Source organism: Sceloporus undulatus, chromosome 4 (genome assembly GCF_019175285.1).
Source record: "Sceloporus undulatus isolate JIND9_A2432 ecotype Alabama chromosome 4, SceUnd_v1.1, whole genome shotgun sequence".
Lineage (NCBI taxonomy): Eukaryota > Metazoa > Chordata > Lepidosauria > Squamata > Phrynosomatidae > Sceloporus > Sceloporus undulatus.
This window is the reverse complement of record NC_056525.1, coordinates 37,404,803-37,415,153: the sequence shown is the minus strand read 5'-3', so window position 1 is coordinate 37,415,153 and position 10,351 is coordinate 37,404,803. Positions and strand designations below refer to the sequence as shown.

At 40.4% G+C, this 10,351-nt stretch overlaps 1 protein-coding gene across 4 annotated transcripts in view; it reads right to left on the bottom strand.

Annotated features, from left to right (window-relative positions):
• The window catches only part of EPB41L1 (erythrocyte membrane protein band 4.1 like 1), a 304,150-nt gene that overhangs the window by 290,914 nt on the left and 2,885 nt on the right, over window positions 1-10,351 (bottom strand). The window contains exon 1 of one of the 4 annotated variants that reach the window (XM_042466084.1): window positions 10,162-10,219. The exons of the other annotated variants lie outside the window; for them this stretch is intronic. The gene's annotated coding sequence lies outside the window, so the exon portion shown is untranslated. Of the gene's footprint in view, window positions 1-10,161; window positions 10,220-10,351 lie in introns of those variants that run through there. 4 annotated transcript variants of the gene reach the window in all.

Sequence of the window (10,351 nt, the reverse complement as noted above, 5' to 3'; positions counted from 1 at the left end):
CTCCGCGGGGGCCGGGGAAGGAAGGGAGGCCTCGGCGCTCGCCCGAGGCCTGGCGCCATCCTCCGCGGCCTCCACGGGAAAATGTAGGACAAAATTTTCAAATGTAGGACACATATTTTCTGTGTCCTACATTTGAAAATTTTGTCCTACATTTTTCCCGTTTTTGAGGTCCAGAGTTATGGCAACCCTAGTCATAGCTGGTTTCATAGCCTCAGCCGGTTATCCATCATTGCCTTTTCTACTGAATTCAAAAAGATGTACACCTATGTGAGCACACATACACCCTCATTAAATGTGCTTTGCACTGCAACCTTATTGCCATTGGGAAAACGAAAAACGTACTAGACACTGCCTTGTGTACAGAATGTATATACAGAGACCTAAATCCAACTGTTGATCCCCAGACAGAGTAGATCCAATGAATCAATCGGAGCTTGATGAGTCAACACTTACATAAATTCCATTGATTTAATCAATGGTCTGTTCTAGTTGGGACTAACAATTGGATTAAAATGAGCATAATACACCTGTGCTGATCTCTAATATTTCAATATAGCATTATCAGTCACTTTAAAGAGATTTCAAGGCCTGAGCTCTTTTTAAAAAATTTATGGTTCCCCAGGCCTGGTTGTGGAGAAAAGGAAGAAAGAACAGCAGAAGTCCAGACTACCCAGCTGTATGCCAGGCTACCCATATTGACTGAAAATCTTGCCAACAGAAACAGTGCTAGATCAATAGTGCAACTAATTACAGCACTTTAATTGCTTCCATTGTTCATTCAGATCCACCATCTCACAGATCTAGCATCAAAAATAACCAATAACCTTCCAGCATCCTCACTTCTGCCTCCTCACATTTACATCAACATAATAAGTAAGCTTCCCAGTTCCAAACATACAATAATGGGGGTGGGGGGTCCTGCCTTCAAAGCTTTCATCTTTTCAACTTCTTTGCAAGCAGCAGGCCTTATCCAGCTCATACCTGGCTGCCTGTGTCTGAGCCAATCATGTTTTTCATTGGCACTAATGACAACAAACAAGATTAGGCACTTACAAAGAGACGTGTCATTAAAATGCACAATGGGGTTCTTCCTGGCCTCCCCACTACCATCATCACCTCCACTTGTACCACTTGTATTGAGACGATTCCTGAAATGGCTGTCTGTTTGCCCAGACACAGTTCCCTTCAAGATCCTGCAGAAGGGAAGAAATCAAAGCTAAAAATATTGCCTGAAAGGTGTCATGTCAGAGACAGGCAGAGTGTGAGGAAGGACAGGAGGGTCATGAATTCATTATGAGCCCCTAACGAAGCTTCAGAACAGCCTTTGATCTCTTCCCCATTTATTCAAATTTTTAAAAGGGAAAATAGCATGGGGGAGAGCAAGACAGAGAAGAGAGAAAGAAATAACATTTCCTTTGTGTAGCTGGGGACTGCTCCACCCTATGTATTTGCATTCCCATCTGATCCAAAGCAGTTGCTGCTGGGGAATACTGATCCCAGGTACTGTATTTCTCTGCAGGAACCAAAGAGGGAAGGAAAAAGAGTATACAAGTGGAGGTGGAATAATAAAGAGATAAAATTAAATAGCAATAATCCATTGAAACTTCCAGTTTGTTTTGGTTTTATGTGTTTTTAAATTATGGTTCTTGTTTTTCACATCATATAGTTTGAAAAAAGGTCATGCCAGTGACTTTCTGAATACAGTAAGTGAAAAAGCATTACAGGTGTAAATATCATGAGCTGATCACTTCAGCTATGCACATACACCCCAAGTGTTGTGTTATTATCATGACTGGCAAATGATTATTAGGGTGCTTCCGCTTTCTGTCAGAGATGTTTAAGTATTCAGACTATTGTTCCTCCGTGGAAAAGCAAAATACACACATACAAAAAAAAAATAAATAAAAAAAAAGAGGAGGCGGAGGAGGCCGCCAAAGAACAAACAAAAAAGAAATGGTCTACTCTATACAAAGCTTTACAGGTAGATTACTTGCTAAAAAGGAAATCATGCATTTTGTCCCAGGTATGGATCTAATCTTTCCAGCAAACATCCTTTCTAGCAACAAAAACTCAAGACAGACCATTTGGGACCAGTGCTAAACATGTGCTATAAAGGGTGAAGCTGAGCATATCTTTCCTTCTGCCATTAACATGAGAATATTGTTAACTGTTGTCTCTGTATATCAGAGTGGTCTCAGCATCCTGATACAACTGCAACTGCAAATCCAACAGCCAGGTCTTGCAAGCAAGCTTTCAGTCAGATTGCTGTCCCTAATCTTTCAACATTTGGGGTGGGGATTCTCTTTATTCTGCAAATACAGTGGAAACATATTAATTGAGAAACATCTGGCTGATCCATCAAGAACAAAAGCTACTCAGCCAGATCTCTCAAATACATGCATGCACTTTTCCACTTTTTTTTTTTTTTAACAAAACAGCAAATTCACACAATAGTGAAAATGCCCACATTTTCAGCAGTACAGTTCTAGGGGAAATGCTCTATTCCTTGTCACACTTCCAAACACTAACACCAGAACAGAGACCTCTGTACACATGGGGGTTCCAGCACAAAGTTAGAGCTCCAATCAATTTGTTTTAACACTGGTGAAAGAAAAAAAAGTGGCCTCTTTCACTAAAGTGAATGGACATGCAGATAAAACAATTTCCACCAGAGACCTCTGTGCAGAAGCACATAAAGAGCTTTGAATTGGAGGGCAATGCTGTTAAATCAGGATGGAATTTGCACCTTGAAGAAGAGTGTAGCATTCATCAGATCTTTAGGTTTGGGTTAACTTAAATATGTGGAGAAAGGGAGAAGTCTAGGACAACCTTCACTCATCTTGCGAGCAAGAGCCATCACTTCTTTAACCAGCTTCAAAACGGAGTTGAAGACCATCCTGTTCAGAGAAGTGTTCCCAGGCATTGCATAATTGTCACTTGCTATTTGATGTTCTTTTGTTGCCTGTTTTATTGAATCATTTCCTGTATCCCTATGTATTTTATATGTATTATCCTACTAGAGAGGCAGGCTAGCTCCAACAGGCCTCCCTGGTAGAAGATTAACCATCCATTAAGAAGCCAAGCCCTCCCTCCAGTCCATCTCCCTTGGTCCAGACCTCGGAGGTAGAGAAGAACTGCTGGACCTCATCCCCTTCCCCACCACCACTCCCCTTCTCCTTTTGTGTCGTGTCTTTTTAGATTGTAAGCCTGAGGGCAGGGAACCGTCTAATTAAAAAGATTGTATGTACAGCACTGTGTAAATTTACAGCGCTTTATAAATGAAGGTTAATAATAATAATAATAATAATAATAATAATAAGTTAGTTAGTTAGTTAGAAAAAATCTGCTGGCATAAAAAAATTTGTAGCTGCCACCAAAAAGGAGAGCAGGGATGGGGCCATCTTGGGGAGGGAATTCCAAAGTTCTAAAGTCCGGGAGCCACCACCAAGAACGCCCTCTCCTTTGTTTCTATCAAATTAGCCTGACTGGGTGGTGAGACAGAGAGAATGGCCTTCTTGATTATCTTGGAACTCTAATGAGCTCATAAAGGGAAAGATGGTCCTTCAAATAACCACAGAGGGCTTTACAGATCAAAACCAGCACTTTGAAATGTACCCAGAAACAGTCAATGGAGCTGCTGCAACAAGGGAACTGCATGCTCTCTGTAACCAGCTCCAGTTAACATCTGGCTGTAAGATCTTTGGTCCAACTGAGGTTTCTGAGCAATTTTCAAGGGTAGCTGTACATAGAATGCATTACAGTAATCCAAACAGAAGGTAACCAAGGCACATGCCAATGTGGCCAGATCAGGCTTTTCCAGGAACAGGCAGTTGGCACACTAGAATTAATTGTTCAAAAGCATTCCTGATCGCTGCTGAATAACAGGCCTCCAGGCTCAGAGATGAATCCAGGAGTACTCCCAAACTAAAACTTGCATCTTCATAGGGAGTGTAACCCTAAAACAGGCTAAATCTCTATTTCCGGATCTGTCTTTAGACCAGCCAAGAGCACCTCTGTCTTGTCTGGATTAAGTTTCAGTTTGTTTGCCCTTAACCAGTCCATTATAGTAGCCAGGCATGAGTTTAGAACAGGAACTTCCTTGGAATTAGGTGGAAAGGAGTGACCACTGCCATCCAACTCCAAAATGTGAATAAACTCTCCCAGTGATTTCAGGTACATATTAAAAAACACAGGAGACAAGACTCAACCCCGAGGGTCCCCACAAGCTAATGGCCAAGGAGTTGAATAGGAATGCCCCAGCACCACCCTCTGAGAGCAACCCTCCAAGAAATAGTAGAGCCACTGTATAACTGTACCTCTAAGCCCCACACCTGAGAGGTTACTCAGAAGGAAACCGTGGTATCAAAAGCCACTGAGAAATCCAGCAGAACCAATAAGAACACCCTCCCCCTGTCCAGTTTATTCTGTAGGTCATCCACCAAGGCAACAAAATTCCATAACCAGCTCTGAAACAAGTATGAAATGGAGCTAAATAATCCATCACATCTGTGAATCTATCCCTCTAGTTGAGAAGCCACCACACACTATAATACCTTTCCCAAAAATGGAAGGTTGGAGACTGGCCTATAGTTATCCAGTATAGTAGGATCTACAGAAGGTGTTTTCAGAAGAAGTCTTACCACACACTCCTTCAGGCATATTGGAACCCTTCCTTGTTGTAAAGAAGCATTAATCACTTCCCTTTCCTACTAAGTAAGTCCTCTCCTGGCCTGCATAACTAGCCAGGAAGGGGCTAATACACATGTGGTGGTTCTCACCTCTCCAAGGATCCTGTCCACATCCTCAGGCTGCACAAACTGAAAAAATATCCATCAACACTGGACAATCAAGGAACAAGGTTACATCCACCAGAAAGCAAATCTGCAAAATGGTGGGCAAATTAGTCACAATGAGCTGTTGAGTGCCTTATGTTCTCCTCCGGAACAGATCACAAAATATCTGTGATCACTCAGAACAGCTCTGTATGTTTCAAAAACATGTTTTTCAAGTGTTGGGAAACTGTGACAAAATGAATCCTGGACTCATGAGAATCTTCACAGTTCAGGACTTATTCTGCACAAAATTCACACAGAAAACAGCATTTTCAGCACAGTAGAGAGCATTTTCTTTGCAGAAAATAATATTTCAATGTAGAAATATTAATTCCTTCACAGAAAATGCTCCAAGTGGGGATTTGTTCTGAGTAAAATTTGCACATGGTTGATTTGCATAGGAAACGGTGTTATCTGCATAGAAAACAGCACTTTCTGTGAAGGAATTAATATTTTCCATGCAGAAAATGTTGTTTTCTGTGCAAAACAACCACAGGCAGTACAGAATAAGTCTTCAATTGTGAATAGTTGTGCAGTTTTCAAAGACTTTTTCCCAGCAGGAAGAAAATTGCTGAAACTGCACATTGCTTCCTTTCAAAAAGAAACTTGTGGAGAATTACATCCCTACTTCAGATTGCCATTTTCTTCATGTAGCAAGACAGTAGGGACAGAGTGAAACTGTCCTCTCTCACACTATGTTCAGTTTAACCTGATCCTGAACACCTCAGTTGGGACTGTTATAAAATCTATCGAGTATAAAACTGTAATACCAACCTCACCAGTAAACAATGATAGCACACCAACATATATATTAAGATATATTTCAATTGTGTGTGTGTAGGCCTTCAAGTCACCCATTGACTTAGGTGACCCCATGAATTTCGCTGGGTTTTCTACAAGGCAAAAAATACTCAGAGGTCATTTCTTCCTCTGAAATATAACCTACCTGGTACTCAAAATGCATACCGTTAATGAGGTAAGGGTCTTACCAAACAATAGCATTATTCTACAAGTAAAAAAGTTTCAACATTTCCATTTTACATACAGGAAAATGAAGTGAAAAAGCAAAAGCAGGCAGCATTTACAAGACACTCCAAGAAAGCAACTGATTTCTTTGAGCCTAAAGATTTAGAACCAGACCTTGCAACACTCTAAAAACTGTCCATCACAAGAACTTTTCCCAAGTCAGGCAATGGAAATTAAAGACTACAACTGACCTTTGTAGCTTAGAAGAACAAGAAAATAACAAAATGCCTATTTTGACAGTAGGTCAGTCAAACCGTTTTGAGAGTGAATAGTACAAAATTCACTTTTTTCATTAGGTAAAGCCACTGAAATGCAATTCCTCTCCCTGGAGAACATAGAAATCCATAAAAGGGAACACATAAACATCACTGATCTCAGTGGAAAATAAGGCATTGGTTCTCATCTTTCAGAACCAAAAGTGATTCAGTCACTGATTTTGGACAATACAGAAGGCAGTTTAAAGAGCCTCGTAATATCCACCTACACCTTCCTCAAGATGTATGTGCTCCCACTGTAGTATTAACAATCACAAATGTTCCATCCCTATTTATAGAAAATGTCTGATTTAATGCCCCCATTACTACCCGAAGTTGTTGTTAAAGCAATAACTGCAACACAGAGATAGCAAACAGAACAGAGAAAATATTTCACTGCCATCCATGGTTCCAGTGATGGAAGAAGCATAAGGGAGTTTCATTCTAGGTACAAAGATAAGTGGCCATGATAAAGGAAGCATTGGAAAGGTTTACTGAAATAAGTTGCATTTCTAATTCTTTCTAGAGAGCCCCGAAAGGCTATTGGGTACAAAGCTGTGTCCCTGCCATTATGAGGGGTAGTGTAAGGAACAGAGGGGTGAATACATTGCCAAGTTCCTTGGGATGTACTGTATACCCTCCTTCTACTTTGTCCATGTGAAAGACAGATGGACAGTTTTATAAAGTATTGCTATCAGGAAAGGGGGAAGACCATTGCATAGTGGGGACGCAAGACTTGCTTTAAGTGTATCAGCAGCCCTTAATGCATTCCAGGGTCATGTTAAGTCCCATTTCTGAACATTCTACGCACCTAGAAACCCTCAAATTTTGGCACACTGAAGCCTAAATCCTATTAATCCTGACTAGAGTAAATCACTGGATCAATTAGATTTACTTACATATTGACTCACCATTCAATAACTGAGTGAATAGGCTGACTCTAGTTAGGGATGCAACAGAATACCAACCTGTGCATGAAGGCTTGTAGGGGACTCTACATTTGACAAAAAATGTAATATAATATCCATGATCAGGAATTCTGATAAAGCCAGGTTCCTACATACGAGAGCTGTGATTACTTTGGACTTACTGTGGTTAAACAGCCCTACACAGTCTTTTGCATTGAATGGTTGGGGGCAGGACTAATATGCACATCCATATCTCTGCACTGGCAAAATCACCTCTGAGTATTCTTTGCCTAAGAAAACTCTATGGCATTCCTGAGGTCACCACACATTGAGAAGCAACCTGAAGGTCTGGGAAAATCAGCTTCTCCAAGTGCATGGTATTCACAGACATCATGGGTTGAGTTCCCACATAAAGCCCATGAATGTCACAGTAATTCTCTCCTCTCCTCATGCTACTCTCTACAAAATGGAGATAAAAAAACCTATTTGCCAGAATTTGTTCTCATAGTGGTCTTATGTAACTGAATACTGAAAAATTTCCCTGTCTACTACAAAACTGCAATGTTTTTAAACATCATATCCTTACAGCAAAATATAAAAGACATCTGGATTCAAAATCCATTCTTGAAAACAGGATTGAGACTTGATACTACACACAAAGAAGTTGTGGACGCCACAGTAGAAGGGAGCTTGAAACAAAAGGAATGCGGCTAATAAAAATAACTACCACATTTGTCTAACATAATACACCACATTCATTTCCTATCTTTTGTGCACGCTGCATATAACATGATGTGGTACACTTTAAACTTCTATTTGTTTAGGAAATCAAACAATATCTTATGAAAAGGGGGGAATAACTGACATGCTAGCCTTAAGTAATATCAAAATAAAAACCATAATATAGAAAATTAACTACAGAAGAAATATTTTGAAGAATCTTAGCCTCAACTACCCGTGTTAATCAAACACAACATTGCTGCATTAAGAAACTCAAGAAAGAGAAATTGTCACAAACCTAATCCTAGTTCCCTGTATATTCATGGTTCATGGAAATACTATGACTGTATATCAGTTTCATCAAGGAAGAGAGAATAACTTCAATTCCATCTTAATACAAAGGGTGGATTCCCCACCCCATCCCTTCATTTGGCTTGCACATCTTCCAGTTTGCCTGCAGTATGAGATGCAAAATTCACAGGCATTTTCTATTCAACCACTTGGCATTATGTGGCATGGCAACCAAAGCTAAACACTTGGGTGATATATCACTTTAATTCATTCTCAGGAATTCTTCAGCATCAAATACTGCATCAGTAAGATAGCTCCTTAAGGAACACCAGAACATCATGACACAGAAAAAAAATTATCTGTAGGTTAATACACATTTACACCTATCTGTGAGGATGCTGTATGCAGAACAGTGATCCAATTTCTGTCCCTAGGGCTTCCAGCCTTGAAATAAATACAGATCCCCTAGAAGTCCGTGGCAAAAATGCGCAATGAGCTCAGAGACACAAGATGGAGCCCCCGGTGTTTCAAATGACAAAATGCAACAGAGGGGGGGAGAGAGACAGCACCTACACACACATGAATTTCAATTTTGCTAAAACATTTGTCATGGAATATTCTTCATGACAAGTTCTTACAGCTCAGCCCTCAGTGCTCTATCAGTTTGTTCACATGTTAAGAGATTTACTAGCAAAGACCTATGTACATATATTGTAGCACAAGTATCAAAAAGTGTTTTGATACATTACAGAATGAGACATTTATTATGACACAAGCGTGCATGTCCATCTAATCAATGAATGCCATAATAAAGGCACTGGGCTTTGTGGTTCCACCTGATCCTGTGCTATGTATGTCAAATGTTGATATTCCTGATTATACAACACAGGTTATATAATTATTGGTATATTATTGGTTCACCAACTAACATATACAGTACAGTATTGTGTTGCTATATGGAGCAGGATCTCAAAGCACAGGAGTCAGCAGTTTTTTCCTTTCATTGAACAGTGGATGAATTGCCACTTTTCTGGCTCTCCAAAGAGGAACTTCACTCAATAACTCTACAGAAACAATAACCTCTCAGGATAACGGTTATTGGATCTACCTCTAGCTAGCACAGCATGTGAGCAAGACTCACTCACTCTCTCTCTCTCTATATATATATATATATACACACACACACACACACACACACACACATATTCATCCACCTGTAAAACCCACTGAATTTAACAGCCTGTAGAGATATACATAAGATTACACTATGGGGCTAAGTGTATTACAGTCCCACTGTGCGAAATGAGAAACTACTCATGAGTAAACCACTTTAAACCACAACAATCCCACTTTTCCATATCAGTGGTTTCTCTCTTGAACATTTCCTGTCACAAGCAGGGGCTGCAGGAGTTTCAACCCTATATTGCTACAGGTGTCACCCAATAAATTTAAATTGCTGTTGCTCCTCTTCATTTGGAATAAGCACTCTGAGGCTGCACTGTATTTCGCATGAGTTGATCTTGACTGCCTTTTAAAAAAAATCTAAAACTTTATCCTATGTTGGATATAAATAAAAAAGGGGTGTTATATAAATAGGGTGGGATATAAATAAATAAACAAATACAGTCAGCTCTCTGTATCCACAAACTCTTTATCCACAGATTCAACCATGCACAGCTTGAAAATATCTCTCTTTCTTTCTCTCGCTCTCTCTATATATATTCTAAGAAACAAACCTTGATTTTGCCAATTTAGATAAGAGATGCCTTACATAACCTTAGGGGAAACCATAAAACATGAGAGAACACTGTATTTACACAAGGCGATGATGAATGCTCTAGATCAGTGGTCCCCAAACTGTGCTCTTTATATGGGATTTTGGACTGCAGCTCCCAGAATCCCAGACTATTGGCCAACATGGCTGAGGCTTCTGGGAGCTGAAGTCCAAAATCTCTTAAAGGGCACAGTTTGGGGGCCACTGCTCTAGACTATGCTTGAACACTCCTCACACACAAGGCTTCTGACCAAAAAACCATGACAAAGGCTGGGATCAGGGCGTGGCAGCCGAGCTCATCTTTCCCTTATCTCTCAGCCAGGAAAAAGAAGCATGAACTCCCCATGCCATCTGACCTTGCCAGGGATGCCTTCGCTCAGAACACACCTGCCCAGGTATACAGAAACAAGGAAGGGAAAGCAACGCCCTTCCCTTCGAAGCAAGCCTTGGCTGTCTTCCAGCGGAAACTACCCATAAATCCTCTTTTTATTTTTCCCCTCCTTCCACTTAAAGGGAACCAGACAGAGGCTGCATTCGCACAGTGCA